A 15,284-nucleotide genomic window follows, 5' to 3' on the forward strand; every position below is an offset into this window, starting at 1 on the left:
AACAGAACAGGGTCTCAAATTTAGAAAACCAACTTATGCTTGCTTAAGGGGAAAGGTGAGTTGGGGTGCTGCATAAAACCAGAGATTGAAATGAGCACAGATAAAGTTCCTTAAGCCAAATATGGAATAGACAAGAGCTACTCCTTGCTCAACGAAATGGACTCAAAACCGCATATTAAACGCCTAAGAATGTACCTGACTAGTATCTTAAAACCTATGGATTGCTATGTCCCAAAAGAGAATCAAGCGTGTGTACAGGGGCATAAACGCAGCAGTGATAGGATTGGAGAGGTTCGGTGAGCAAATGAAGACCCTTTGAAGTCATATTGCATGGTACCCATTACACGGGTCTCAACTCTCCAGGTTTAAGGTATTCTTCTTCAGCTAAAACATGCATGTGGAACCCAGAGTATGAACAACCATGTGATCGGGAGACGTGTTCAAATATGTCTCAGTTTTCCTCCCCTGGTACTCGGGTGCAACATTCCAGACGCTTTACTAACACTCTCCCGACTTGGAGAGTCAGTCCCTTTAACCTCCTGTTTGGCCCAGTTTGCAGTTTCTGTGGAAGATGAACAGGAATAGCGAGAACCAATGAGAGGCTAGCTGGAGGTGTCTGGACTGGCAAATTTAACTCTCATTTCCCACCAGGAAGAGGAATTAACCAAAGGCTCAGCATGCCAGGCTGGAACCAGATTAGGGCCTGAAGCCATCCTGCGGTGTTGCGGCCAGGTCACAAGAAAGCGAGTTGAAGAAAGGAGCTCAGGGGTACTGTAATTCACAAACCTGCAGAGTTATAAATGACAGCTATCGTCCAAAAATAGACTGAAGTAAGGCTGCCAAGAGGACTTGAAAGTGGGGCAGAATTGCAGGAAACCGATTTCAGGAGGTAGACTGGAATTGCATTGAAAGCACAGGAAAAGAGGCAGAACGTCCACAATGATGCACTTGGCCAAAAAGGGCGTATGCGTTTTTTCCTGAATATATTCAGGAAAAAACGCATACGCCCTTTTTGGCCAACCAAGCAAGCTTGCAAAGGAAATCTGCACTACAATGAAGTCTCACTTCCCCCCGGTCAAAAGGGCCATCTGAAAAAAGTGTAAAATCCAGAAAGGCAGGACAGGCCATGGAAAACTGGGAGCCTTGTTAAGCTGAAGGGCGGGATGTAAATTGCCAACAACCACTCGGGAGAAGTGTATGGTGTTTCCTGAAACATCTAAAAAACAAAGCAACAGAGCCTAGGGCACTTCCACTTATGGTCCTATAGCTTAGGGAATTTAAAATCAAAAAGACACAGCCACCCCAAAGTTTGGAACGGCTCTGTTTACAAGAACCTCGTTTACAGTACAAGTTCAACATCGCAGAAAGTGAAAAATGGATAAAAAAGTTGTGGTATTTACTTACAAAGCAATATCACTCAGCAATGAAATCTGTGTCATCAGGCCCTTAGCAGCACAATGAGTGGATTCAGGTATGATGATTGTAACTGAAATAAGTCACACAGAAAAAGAAACATCATAAGATATCAGTAATACACGGTATGTAAACTTGGCTACACAGGAACTGAATTACAGAACAGAACAGGGTCTCAAATTTAGAAAAACAACTTATGCTTGCTTAAGGGGAAAGGTGAGTTGGGGTGCTGCATAAAACCAGAGATTGAAATGAGCACAGATAAAGTTCCTTAAGCCAAATATGGAATAGACAAGAGCTACTCCTTGCTCAACGAAATGGACTCAACACCGCATATTAAACGCCTAAGAATGTACCTGACTAGTAAGTATCTTAAAACCTATGTATTGCTATGTCTCCGAAAGAGAATCAAGCATGTGTACAGGGGCATAAACGCAGCAGTGATAGGATTGGGGAGGTTCGGTGAGCAAATGAAGACCCTTTGAAGTCATATTGCATGGTACCCATTCCACGGGTTTCAACTACCCAGGTTTAAGGTATTCTTCCTTCAGCTAAAACATGCATGTGGAACCTAGAGTATTATCAACCATGTGATCGGGAGACGTGTTCAAATATGTCTCAGTTTTCGTACCCTGGTACTCGGGTGCAACATTCCAGACGCTTTACTAACACTCTCCCGACTTGGAGAGTCAGTCCCTTTAACCTCCTGTTTGGCCCAGTTTGCAATTTCTGTGGAAGATGAACAGGAATAGCGAGAACCAATGAGAGACTAGCTGGAGGTGTCTGGACGGGCAAATTTAACTCTCATTTCCCACCAGGAAGAGGAATTAACCAAAGGCTCAGCGTGCCGTGCCGGAATCAGATTAGGGCCTGAAGCCATCCTGCGGTGTTTCGGCCAGCTCACAAGAAAGCGAGTTGAAGAAAGGAGCTCAGGGGCACTGTAATTCACAAACCTGCAGAGTTATAAATGACAGCTGTCGTCCAAAAATAGACTGAAGTAAGGCTGCCAAGAGGACTTGAAAGCGGGGCAGAATTGCAGGAAACCGATTTCAGGAGGTAGACTGGAATTGCATTGAAAGCATAGGAAAAGAGGCAGAACGTCCACAATGATGCACTTGGCCAAAAAGGGCGTATGCGTTTTTTCCTGAATATATTCAGGAAAAAACGCATACGCCCTTTTTGGCCAACCAAGCAAGCTTGCAAAGGAAATCTGCACTACAATGAAGTCTCACTTCCCCCCGGTCAAAAGGGCCATCTGAAAAAAGTATAGAATCCAGAAAGGCAGGACAGGCCATGGAGAACTGGGAGCCTTGTTATGCTGATGAGCGGGATGTAAATTGCCAACAACCACTCTGGAGAAGTGTATGGTGTTTCCTGAAACATCTAAAAAACAAAGCAACAGAGCCTAGGGCACTTCCACTTATGGTCCTATAGCTTAGGGAAATTAAAATCAAAAAGACACAGCCACCCCAAAGTTTGGAACGGCTCTGTTTACAAGAACCTCGTTTACAGTACAAGTTCAACATTGGAGAAAGTGAAAAATGGATAAAGAAGTTGTGGTATTTACTTACAAAGCAATATCACTCAGCAATGAAATCTGTGTCATCAGGCCCTTAGCAGCACAATGAGTGGATTCAGGTATGATGATTCTAACTGAAATAAGTCACACAGAAAAAGAAACATCATAAGATATCAGTAATACACGGAATGTAAACTTGGCTACACAGGAACTGCATTCCAAAACAGAACAGGGTCTCAAATTTAGAAAACCAACTTATGCTTGCTTAAGGGGAAAGGTGAGTTGGGGTGCTGCATAAAACCAGAGATTGAAATGAGCACAGATAAAGTTCCTTAAGCCAAATATGGAATAGACAAGAGCTACTCCTTGCTCAACGAAATGGACTCAACACCGCATATTAAACGCCTAAGAATGTACCTGACTATTAAGTATCTTAAAACCTATAGATTGCTATGTGTCCGAAAGAGAATCAAGCATGTGTACAGGGGTATAAACGCAGCAGTGATAGGATTGGAGAGGTTCGGTGAGCAAATGAAGACCCTTTGAAGTCATATTGCATGGTACCCATTCAACGGGTTTCAACTACCCAGGTTTTAGGTATTCTTCCTTCAGCTAAAACATGCATGTGGAACCCAGAGTATGATCAACCATGTGATCGGGAGACGTGTTCAAATATGTCTCAGTTTTCCTCCCCTGGTACTCGGGTGCAACATTCCAGACGCTTTACTAACACTCTCCCCACTTGGAGAGTCAGCGCCTTTAACCTCTTGTTTGGCCCAGTTTGCAATTTCTGCGGAAGATGAACAGGAATAGCGAGAACCAATGAGAGGCTAGCTGGAGGTGTCTGGACGGGCAAATTTAACTCTCATTTCCCACCAGGAAGAGGAAATAACCAAAGGCTCAGCGTGCCGTTCCAGAACCAGATTAGGGCCTGAAGCCATCCTGCGGTGTTGCGGCCAGGTCACAAGAAAGCGAGTTGAAGAAAGGAGCTCAGGGGCACTGTAATTCACACACCTGCAGAGTTATAAATGACAGCTATCGGCCAGAAATAGACTGAAGTAAGGCTGCCAAGAGGACTTGAAAGCGGGGCAGAATTGCAGGAAACCGATTTCAGGAGGTAGACTGGAATTGCATTGAAAGCATAGGAAAAGAGGCAGAACGTCCACAATGATGCACTTGGCCAAAAAGGGCGTATGCGTTTTTTCCTGAATATATTCAGGAAAAAACGCATACGCCCTTTTTGGCCAACCAAGCAAGCTTGCAAAGGAAATCTGCACTACAATGAAGTCTCACTTCCCCCCGGTCAAAAGGGCCATCTGAAAAAAGTGTAAAATCCAGAAAGGCAGGACAGGCCATGGAGAACTGGGAGCCTTGTTATGCTGATGGGCGGGATGTAAATTGCCAACAACCACTCGGGAGAAGTGTATGGTGTTTCCTGAAACATCCAAAAAACAAAGCAACAGAGCCTAGGGCACTTCCACTTATGGTCCTATAGCTTAGGGAAATTAAAATCAAAAAGACACAGCCACCCCAAAGTTTGGGACGCCTCCGATTACAAGAACCTCGTTTACAGTACAAGTTCAACATTGGAGAAAGTGAAAAATGGATAAAGAAGTTGTGGTATTTACTTACAAAGCAATATCACTCAGCAATGAAATCTGTGTCATCAGGCCCTTAGCAGCACAATGAGTGGATTCAGGTATGATGATTCTAACTGAAATAAGTCACACAGAAAAAGAAACATCATAAGATATCAGTAATACACGGAATGTAAACTTGGCTACACAGGAACTGCATTCCAAAACAGAACAGGGTCTCAAATTTAGAAAACCAACTTATGCTTGCTTAAGGGGAAAGGTGAGTTGGGGTGCTGCATAAAACCAGAGATTGAAATGAGCACAGATAAAGTTCCTTAAGCCAAATATGGAATAGACAAGAGCTACTCCTTGCTCAACGAAATGGACTCAACACCGCATATTAAACGCCTAAGAATGTACCTGACTATTAAGTATCTTAAAACCTATAGATTGCTATGTGTCCGAAAGAGAATCAAGCATGTGTACAGGGGTATAAACGCAGCAGTGATAGGATTGGAGAGGTTCGGTGAGCAAATGAAGACCCTTTGAAGTCATATTGCATGGTACCCATTCAACGGGTTTCAACTACCCAGGTTTTAGGTATTCTTCCTTCAGCTAAAACATGCATGTGGAACCCAGAGTATGATCAACCATGTGATCGGGAGACGTGTTCAAATATGTCTCAGTTTTCCTCCCCTGGTACTCGGGTGCAACATTCCAGACGCTTTACTAACACTCTCCCCACTTGGAGAGTCAGCGCCTTTAACCTCCTGTTTGGCCCAGTTTGCAATTTCTGCGGAAGATGAACAGGAATAGCGAGAACCAATGAGAGGCTAGCTGGAGGTGTCTGGACGGGCAAATTTAACTCTCATTTCCCACCAGGAAGAGGAAATAACCAAAGGCTCAGCGTGCCGTTCCAGAACCAGATTAGGGCCTGAAGCCATCCTGCGGTGTTGCGGCCAGGTCACAAGAAAGCGAGTTGAAGAAAGGAGCTCAGGGGCACTGTAATTCACAAACCTGCAGAGTTATAAATGACAGCTATCGGCCAGAAATAGACTGAAGTAAGGCTGCCAAGAGGACTTGAAAGCGGGGCAGAATTGCAGGAAACCGATTTCAGGAGTTAGACTGGAATTGCATTGAAAGCATAGGAAAAGAGGCAGAACGTCCACAATGATGCACTTGGCCAAAAAGGGCGTATGCGTTTTTTCCTGAATATATTCAGGAAAAAACGCATACGCCCTTTTTGGCCAACCAAGCAAGCTTGCAAAGGAAATTTGCACTACAATGAAGTCTCACTTCCCCCCGGTCAAAAGGGCCATCTGAAAAAAGTGTAAAATCCAGAAAGGCAGGACAGGCCATGGAGAACTGGGAGCCTTGTTATGCTGATGGGCGGGATGTAAATTGCCAACAACCACTCGGGAGAAGTGTATGGTGTTTCCTGAAACATCTAAAAAACAAAGCAACAGAGCCTAGGGCACTTCCACTTATGGTCCTATAGCTTAGGGAAATTAAAATCAAAAAGACACAGCCACCCCAAAGTTTGGGACGCCTCCGATTACAAGAACCTCGTTTACCGTACAAGTTCAATATCACAGAAAGTGAAAAATGGATAAAGAACTTGTGGTACTTACGTACAATGCAGTATCACTCAGCAATGAAATCTATGTCATCAGGCCCGTAGCAGCATAATGAGTGGATTCAGGTACGATGATTCTAACTGAAATAATTCACACAGAAAAAGAAACATCATAAGATATCACTAATACACGGAATGTAAACTTGGCTACACAGGAACTGCATTCCAAAACAGAACAGGGTCTCAGATTTAGAAAACCAACTTATGCTTGCTTAAGGGGAAAGGTGAGTTGGGGTGCTGCATAAAACCAGAGATTGAAATGAGCACAGATAAAGTTCCTTAAGCCAAATATGGAATAGACAAGAGCTACTCCTTGCTCAACGAAATGGACTCAAAACCCCATATTAAACGCCTAAGAATGTACCTGACTAGTAAGTATCTTAAAACCTATGGATTGCTATGTCCCAAAAGAGAATCAAGCGTGTGTACAGGGGCATAAACGCAGCAGTGATAGGATTGGAGAGGTTCGGTGAGCAAATGAAGACCCTTTGAAGTCATATTGCATGGTACCCATTACACGGGTCTCAACTCTCCAGGTTTAAGGTATTCTTCTTCAGCTAAAACATGCATGTGGAACCCAGAGTATGAACAACCATGTGATCGGGAGACGTGTTCAAATATGTCTCAGTTTTCCTCCCCTGGTACTCGGGTGCAACTTTCCAGATGCTTTACTAACACTCTCCCGACTTGGAGAGTCAGTCCCTTTAACCTCCTGTTTGGCCCAGTTTGCAGTTTCTGTGGAAGATGAACAGGAATAGCGAGAACCAATGAGAGGCTAGCTGGAGGTGTCTGGACTGGCAAATTTAACTCTCATTTCCCACCAGGAAGTGGAAATAACCAAAGGCTCAGCGTGCCGTGCTGGAACCAGATTAGGGCCTGAAGCCATCATGCGGTGTTGCGGCCAGGTCACAAGAAAGCGAGTTGAAGAAAGGAGCTCAGGGGCACTGTAATTCACAAACCTGCAGAGTTATAAATGACAGCTATCGTCCAAAAGTAGACTGAAGTAAGGCTGCCAAGAGGACTCGAAAGCGGGGCAGAATTGCAGGAAACCGATTTCAGGAGTTAGACTGGAATTGCATTGAAAGCATAGGAAAAGAGGCAGAACGTCCACAATGATGCACTTGGCCAAAAAGGGCGTATGCGTTTTTTCCTGAATATATTCAGGAAAAAACGCATACGCCCTTTTTGGCCAACCAAGCAAGCTTGCAAAGGAAATTTGCACTACAATGAAGTCTCACTTCCCCCCGGTCAAAAGGGCCATCTGAAAAAAGTGTAAAATCCAGAAAGGCAGGACAGGCCATGGAGAACTGGGAGCCTTGTTATGCTGATGGGCGGGATGTAAATTGCCAACAACCACTCGGGAGAAGTGTATGGTGTTTCCTGAAACATCTAAAAAACAAAGCAACAGAGCCTAGGGCACTTCCACTTATGGTCCTATAGCTTAGGGAAATTAAAATCAAAAAGACACAGCCACCCCAAAGTTTGGGACGCCTCCGATTACAAGAACCTCGTTTACCGTACAAGTTCAATATCACAGAAAGTGAAAAATGGATAAAGAACTTGTGGTACTTACGTACAATGCAGTATCACTCAGCAATGAAATCTATGTCATCAGGCCCGTAGCAGCATAATGAGTGGATTCAGGTACGATGATTCTAACTGAAATAATTCACACAGAAAAAGAAACATCATAAGATATCACTAATACACGGAATGTAAACTTGGCTACACAGGAACTGCATTCCAAAACAGAACAGGGTCTCAGATTTAGAAAACCAACTTATGCTTGCTTAAGGGGAAAGGTGAGTTGGGGTGCTGCATAAAACCAGAGATTGAAATGAGCACAGATAAAGTTCCTTAAGCCAAATATGGAATAGACAAGAGCTACTCCTTGCTCAACGAAATGGACTCAAAACCCCATATTAAACGCCTAAGAATGTACCTGACTAGTAAGTATCTTAAAACCTATGGATTGCTATGTCCCAAAAGAGAATCAAGCGTGTGTACAGGGGCATAAACGCAGCAGTGATAGGATTGGAGAGGTTCGGTGAGCAAATGAAGACCCTTTGAAGTCATATTGCATGGTACCCATTACACGGGTCTCAACTCTCCAGGTTTAAGGTATTCTTCTTCAGCTAAAACATGCATGTGGAACCCAGAGTATGAACAACCATGTGATCGGGAGACGTGTTCAAATATGTCTCAGTTTTCCTCCCCTGGTACTCGGGTGCAACTTTCCAGATGCTTTACTAACACTCTCCCGACTTGGAGAGTCAGTCCCTTTAACCTCCTGTTTGGCCCAGTTTGCAGTTTCTGTGGAAGATGAACAGGAATAGCGAGAACCAATGAGAGGCTAGCTGGAGGTGTCTGGACTGGCAAATTTAACTCTCATTTCCCACCAGGAAGTGGAAATAACCAAAGGCTCAGCGTGCCGTGCTGGAACCAGATTAGGGCCTGAAGCCATCATGCGGTGTTGCGGCCAGGTCACAAGAAAGCGAGTTGAAGAAAGGAGCTCAGGGGCACTGTAATTCACAAACCTGCAGAGTTATAAATGACAGCTATCGTCCAAAAGTAGACTGAAGTAAGGCTGCCAAGAGGACTCGAAAGCGGGGCAGAATTGCAGGAAACCGATTTCAGGAGGTAGACTGGAATTGCATTGAAAGCATAGGAAAAGAGGCAGAACGTCCACAATGATGCACTTGGCCAAAAAGGGCGTATGTGTTTTTTCCTGAATATATTCAGGAAAAAACGCATACGCCCTTTTTGGCCAACCAAGCAAGCTTGCAAAGGAAATCTGAACTACAATGAAGTCTCACTTCCCCCCGGTCAAAAGGGCCATCTGAAAAAAGTGTAAAATCCAGAAAGGCAGGACAGGCCATGGAGAACTGGGAGCCTTGTTATGCTGATGGGTGGGATGTAAATTGCCAACAACCACTCGGGAGAAGTGTATGGTGTTTCCTGAAACATCTAAAAAACAAAGCAACAGAACCTAGGGCACTTCCACTTATGGTCCTATAGCTTAGGGAAATTAAAATCAAAAAGACACAGCCACCCCAAAGTTTGGAATGGCTCTGTTTACAAGAACCTCATTTACAGTACAAGTTTAACATCGCAGAAAGTGAAAAATGGATAAAGAAGTTGTGGTATTTACTTACAAAGCAATATCACTCAGCAATGAAATCTGTGTCATCAGGCCCTTAGCAGCACAATGAGTGGATTCAGGTATGATGATTCTAACTGAAATAAGTCACACAGAAAAAGAAACATCATAAGATATCACTAATACACGGAATGTAAACTTGGCTACACAGGAACTGCATTCCAAAACAGAACAGGGTCTCAAATTTAGAAAACCAACTTATGCTTGCTTAAGGGGAAAGGTGAGTTGGGGTGCTGCATAAAACCAGAGATTGAAATGAGCACAGATAAAGTTCCTTAAGCCAAATATGGAATAGACAAGAGCTACTCCTTGCTCAACGAAATGGACTCAAAACCGCATATTAAACGCCTAAGAATGTACCTGACTAGTAAGTATCTTAAAACCTATGGATTGCTATGTCTCCGAAAGAGAATCAAGCATGTGTACAGGGGCATAAACGCAGCAGTGATAGGATTGGAGAGGTTCGGTGAGCAAATGAAGACCCTTTGAAGGCATATTGCATGGTACCCATTCCACGGGTCTTAACTCTCCAGGTTTAAGGTATTCTTCCTTCAGCTAAAACATGCATGTGGAACCCAAGTATGATCAACTATGTGAACGGGAGACGTGTTCAAATATGTCTCAGTTTTCCTCCCCTGGTACTCGGGTGCAACATTCCAGACGCTTTACTAATACTCTCCCCACTTGGAGAGTCAGCGCCTTTAACCTCCTGTTTGGCCCAGTTTGCAATTTCTGCGGAAGATGAACAGGAATAGCGAGAACCAATGAGAGACTAGCTGGAGGTGTCTGGACGGGCAAATTTAACTCTCATTTCCCAGCAGGAAGAGGAAATAACCAAAGGCTCAGCGTGCCGTGCCGGAACCAGATTAGGGCCTGAAGCCATCCTGCGGTGTTGCGGCCAGGTCACAAGAAAGCGAGTTGAAGAAAGGAGCTCAGGGGCACTGTAATTCACAAACCTGCAGAGTTATAAATGACAGCTATCTTCCAAAAATAGACTGAAGTAAGGCTGCCAAGAGGACTTGAAAACGGGGCAGAGTTGCAGGAAACCGATTTCAGGAGGTAGACTGGAATTGCATTGAAAGCATAGGAAAAGAGGCAGAACGTCCACAATGATGCACTTGGCCAAAAAGGGCGTATGCGTTTTTTCCTGAATATATTCAGGAAAAAACGCATACGCCCTTTTTGGACAACCACGCAAGCTTGCAAAGGAAATCTGCACTACAATGAAGTCTCACTTCCCCCCGGTCAAAAGGGCCATCTGAAAAAAGTGTAAAATCCAGAAAGGCAGGACAGGCCATGGAGAACTGGGAGCCTTGTTATGCTGATGGGCGGGATGTAAATTGCCAACAACCACTCGGGAGAAGTGTATGGTGTTTCCTGAAACATCTAAAAAACAAAGCAACAGAGCCTAGGGCACTTCCACTTATGGTCCTATAGCTTAGGGAAATTAAAATCAAAAAGACACAGCCACCCCAAAGTTTGGAACGGCTCTGTTTACAAGAACCTCGTTTACAGTACAAGTTCAACATCGCAGAAAGTGAAAAATGGATAAAGAAGTTGTGGTATTTACTTACAAAGCAATATCACTCAGCAATGAAATCTGTCATCAGGCCCTTAGCAGCACAATGAGTGGATTCAGGTATGATGATTCTAACTGAAATAAGTCACACAGAAAAAGAAACATCATAAGATATCACTAATACACGGAATGTAAACTTGGCTACACAGGAACTGCATTCCAAAACAGAACAGGGTCTCAAATTTAGAAAACCAACTTATGCTTGCTTAAGGGGAAAGGTGAGTTGGGGTGCTGCATAAAACCAGAGATTGAAATGAGCACAGATAAAGTTCCTTAAGCCAAATATGGAATAGACAAGAGCTACTCCTTGCTCAACGAAATGAACTCAAAACCGCATATTAAACGCCTAAGAATGTACCTGACTAGTAAGTATCTTAAAACCTATGGATTGCTATGTCTCCGAAAGAGAATCAAGCATGTGTACAGGGGCATAAACGCAGCAGTGATAGGATTGGAGAGGTTCGGTGAGCAAATGAAGACCCTTTGAAGGCATATTGCATGGTACCCATTCCACGGGTCTTAACTCTCCAGGTTTAAGGTATTCTTCCTTCAGCTAAAACATGCATGTGGAACCCAAGTATGATCAACCATGTGAACGGGAGACGTGTTCAAATATGTCTCAGTTTTCCTCCCCTGGTACTCGGGTGCAACATTCCAGACGCTTTACTAATACTCTCCCCACTTGGAGAGTCAGCGCCTTTAACCTCCTGTTTGGCCCAGTTTGCAATTTCTGCGGAAGATGAACAGGAATAGCGAGAACCAATGAGAGACTAGCTGGAGGTGTCTGGACGGGCAAATTTAACTCTCATTTCCCAGCAGGAAGAGGAAATAACCAAAGGCTCAGCGTGCCGTGCCGGAACCAGATTAGGGCCTGAAGCCATCCTGCGGTGTTGCGGCCAGGTCACAAGAAAGCGAGTTGAAGAAAGGAGCTCAGGGGCACTGTAATTCACAAACCTGCAGAGTTATAAATGACAGCTATCGTCCAAAAATAGACTGAAGTAAGGCTGCCAAGAGGACTTGAAAACGGGGCAGAGTTGCAGGAAACCGATTTCAGGAGGTAGACTGGAATTGCATTGAAAGCATAGGAAAAGAGGCAGAACGTCCACAATGATGCACTTGGCCAAAAAGGGCGTATGCGTTTTTTCCTGAATATATTCAGGAAAAAACGCATACGCCCTTTTTGGACAACCACGCAAGCTTGCAAAGGAAATCTGCACTACAATGAAGTCTCACTTCCCCCCGGTCAAAAGGGCCATCTGAAAAAAGTGTAAAATCCAGAAAGGCAGGACAGGCCATGGAGAACTGGGAGCCTTGTTATGCTGATGGGCGGGATGTAAATTGCCAACAACCACTCGGGAGAAGTGTATGGTGTTTCCTGAAACATCTAAAAAACAAAGCAACAGAGCCTAGGGCACTTCCACTTATGGTCCTATAGCTTAGGGAAATTAAAATCAAAAAGACACAGCCACCCCAAAGTTTGGAACGGCTCTGTTTACAAGAACCTCGTTTACAGTACAAGTTCAACATCGCAGAAAGTGAAAAATGGATAAAGAAGTTGTGGTATTTACTTACAAAGCAATATCACTCAGCAATGAAATCTGTCATCAGGCCCTTAGCAGCACAATGAGTGGATTCAGGTATGATGATTCTAACTGAAATAAGTCACACAGAAAAAGAAACATCATAAGATATCAGTAATACACGGAATGTAAACTTGGCTACACAGGAACTGCATTCCAAAACAGAACAGGGTCTCAAATTTAGAAAACCAACTTATGCTTGCTTAAGGGGAAAGGTGAGTTGGGGTGCTGCATAAAACCAGAGATTGAAATGAGCACAGATAAAGTTCCTTAAGCCAAATATGGAATAGACAAGAGCTACTCCTTGCTCAACGAAATGGACACAAAACCGCATATTAAACGCCTAAGAATGTACCTAACTAGTAAGTATCTTAAAACCTATGGATTGCTATGTCTCCGAAAGAGAATCAAGCATGTGTACAGGGGCATAAACGCAGCAGTGATAGGATTGGAGAGGTTCGGTGAGCAAATGAAGACCCTTTGAAGGCATATTGCATGGTACCCATTCCACGGGTCTTAACTCTCCAGGTTTAAGGTATTCTTCCTTCAGCTAAAACATGCATGTGGAACCCAAGTATGATCAACCATGTGAACGGGAGACGTGTTCAAATATGTCTCAGTTTTCCTCCCCTGGTACTCGGGTGCAACATTCCAGACGCTTTACTAATACTCTCCCCACTTGGAGAGTCAGCGCCTTTAACCTCCTGTTTGGCCCAGTTTGCAATTTCTGCGGAAGATGAACAGGAATAGCGAGAACCAATGACAGACTAGCTGGAGGTGTCTGGACGGGCAAATTTAACTCTCATTTCCCAGCAGGAAGAGGAAATAACCAAAGGCTCAGCGTGCCGTGCCGGAACCAGATTAGGGCCTGAAGCCATCCTGCGGTGTTGCGGCCAGGTCACAAGAAAGCGAGTTGAAAAAGAAGCTCAGGGGCACTGTAATTCACAAACCTGCAGAGTTATAAATGACAGCTATCGTCCAAAAATAGACTGAAGTAAGGCTGCCAAGAGGACTTGAAAACGGGGCAGAATTGCAGGAAACCAATTTCAGGAGGTAGACTGGAATTGCATTTCAAGCATAGGAAAAGAGGCAGAACGTCCACAATGATGCACTTGGCCAAAAAGGGCGTATGCGTTTTTTCCTGAATATATTCAGGAAAAAACGCATACGCCCTTTTTGGCCAACCAAGCAAGCTGGCAAAGGAAATCTGCACTACAATGAAGTCTCACTTCCCCACGGTCAAAAGGGCCATCTGAAAAAAGTGTAAAATCCAGAAAGGCAGGACAGGCCATGTAGAACTGGGAGCCTTGTTATGCTGATGGGCGGGATGTAATTGCCAACAACCACTCGGGAGAAGTGTATGGTGTTTCCTGAAACATCTAAAAAACAAAGCAACAGAGCCTAGGGCACTTCCACTTATGGTCCTATAGCTTAGGGAAATTAAAATCAAAAAGACACAGCCACCCCAAAGTTTGGAACGGCTCTGTTTACAAGAACCTCGTTTACAGTACAAGTTCAACATCGCAGAAAATGAAAAATGGATAAAGAAGTTGTGGTATTTACTTACAAAGCAATATCACTCAGCAATGAAATCTGTCATCAGGCCCTTAGCAGCACAATGAGTGGATTCAGGTATGATGATTCTAACTGAAATAAGTCACACAGAAAAAGAAACATCATAAGATATCACTAATACACGGAATGTAAACTTGGCTACACAGGAACTGCATTCCAAAACAGAACAGGGTCTCAAATTTAGAAAACCAACTTATGCTTGCTTAAGGGGAAAGGTGAGTTGGGGTGCTGCATAAAACCAGAGATTGAAATGAGCACAGATAAAGTTCCTTAAGCCAAATATGGAATAGACAAGAGCTACGCCTTGCTCAACGAAATGGACTCAACACCGCATATTAAACGCCTAAGTATGTACCTGACTAGTAAGTATCGTAAAACCTATGGATTGCTATGTCTCCAAAAGAGAATCAAGCATGTGTACAGGGGCATAAACGCAGCAGTGATAGGATTGGAGAGGTTCGGTGAGCAAATGAAGACCCTTTGAAGTCATATTGCATGGTACCCATTACACGGGTCTCAACTCTCCAGGTTTAAGGTATTCTTCCTTCAGCTAAAACATGCATGTGGAACCCAAGTATGATCAACCATGTGAACGGGAGACGTGTTCAAATATGTCTCAGTTTTCCTCCCCTGGTACTCGGGTGCAACATTCCAGACGCTTTACTAACACTCTCCCCACTTGGAGAGTCAGCGCCTTTAACCTCCTGTTTGGCCCAGTTTGCAATTTCTGCGGAAGATGAACAGGAATAGCGAGAACCAATGAGAGGCTAGCTGGAGGTGTCTGGACGGGCAAATTTAACTCTCATTTCCCACCAGGAGGAAGAAGTACCCAAAGGCTCAGCGTGCCGTGCCGGAACCAGATTAGGGCCTGAAGCCATCCTGCGGTGTTTCGGCCAGCTCACAAGAAAGCGAGTTGAAGAAAGGAGCTCACGGGCACTGTAATTCACAAACCTGCAGAGTTATAAATGACAGCTATCGTCCAAAAATAGACTGAAGTAAGGCTGCCAAGAGGACTTGAAAGCGGGGCAGAATTGCAGGAAACCGATTTCAGGAGGTAGACTGGAATTGCATTGAAAGCATAGGAAAAGAGGCAGAACGTCCACAATGATGCACTTGGCCAAAAAGGGCGTATGCGTTTTTTCCTGAATATATTCAGGAAAAAACGCATACGCCCTTTTTGGCCAACCAAGCAAGATGGCAAAGGAAATCTGCACTACAATGAAGTCTCACTTCCCCACGGTCAAA

The 15,284-nt window shown here is 44.1% G+C and overlaps 1 long non-coding RNA gene across 38 annotated transcripts in view; it reads right to left on the reverse strand.

The window, feature by feature from the left end:
• Positions 1-15,284, reverse strand: part of LOC307187927 — a 3,519,425-nt gene that overhangs the window by 2,405,428 nt on the left and 1,098,713 nt on the right. The window lies entirely within an intron of this gene.

Source organism: Stenella coeruleoalba (assembly GCF_951394435.1).
Source record: "Stenella coeruleoalba genome assembly, chromosome: 6".
Lineage (NCBI taxonomy): Eukaryota > Metazoa > Chordata > Mammalia > Artiodactyla > Delphinidae > Stenella > Stenella coeruleoalba.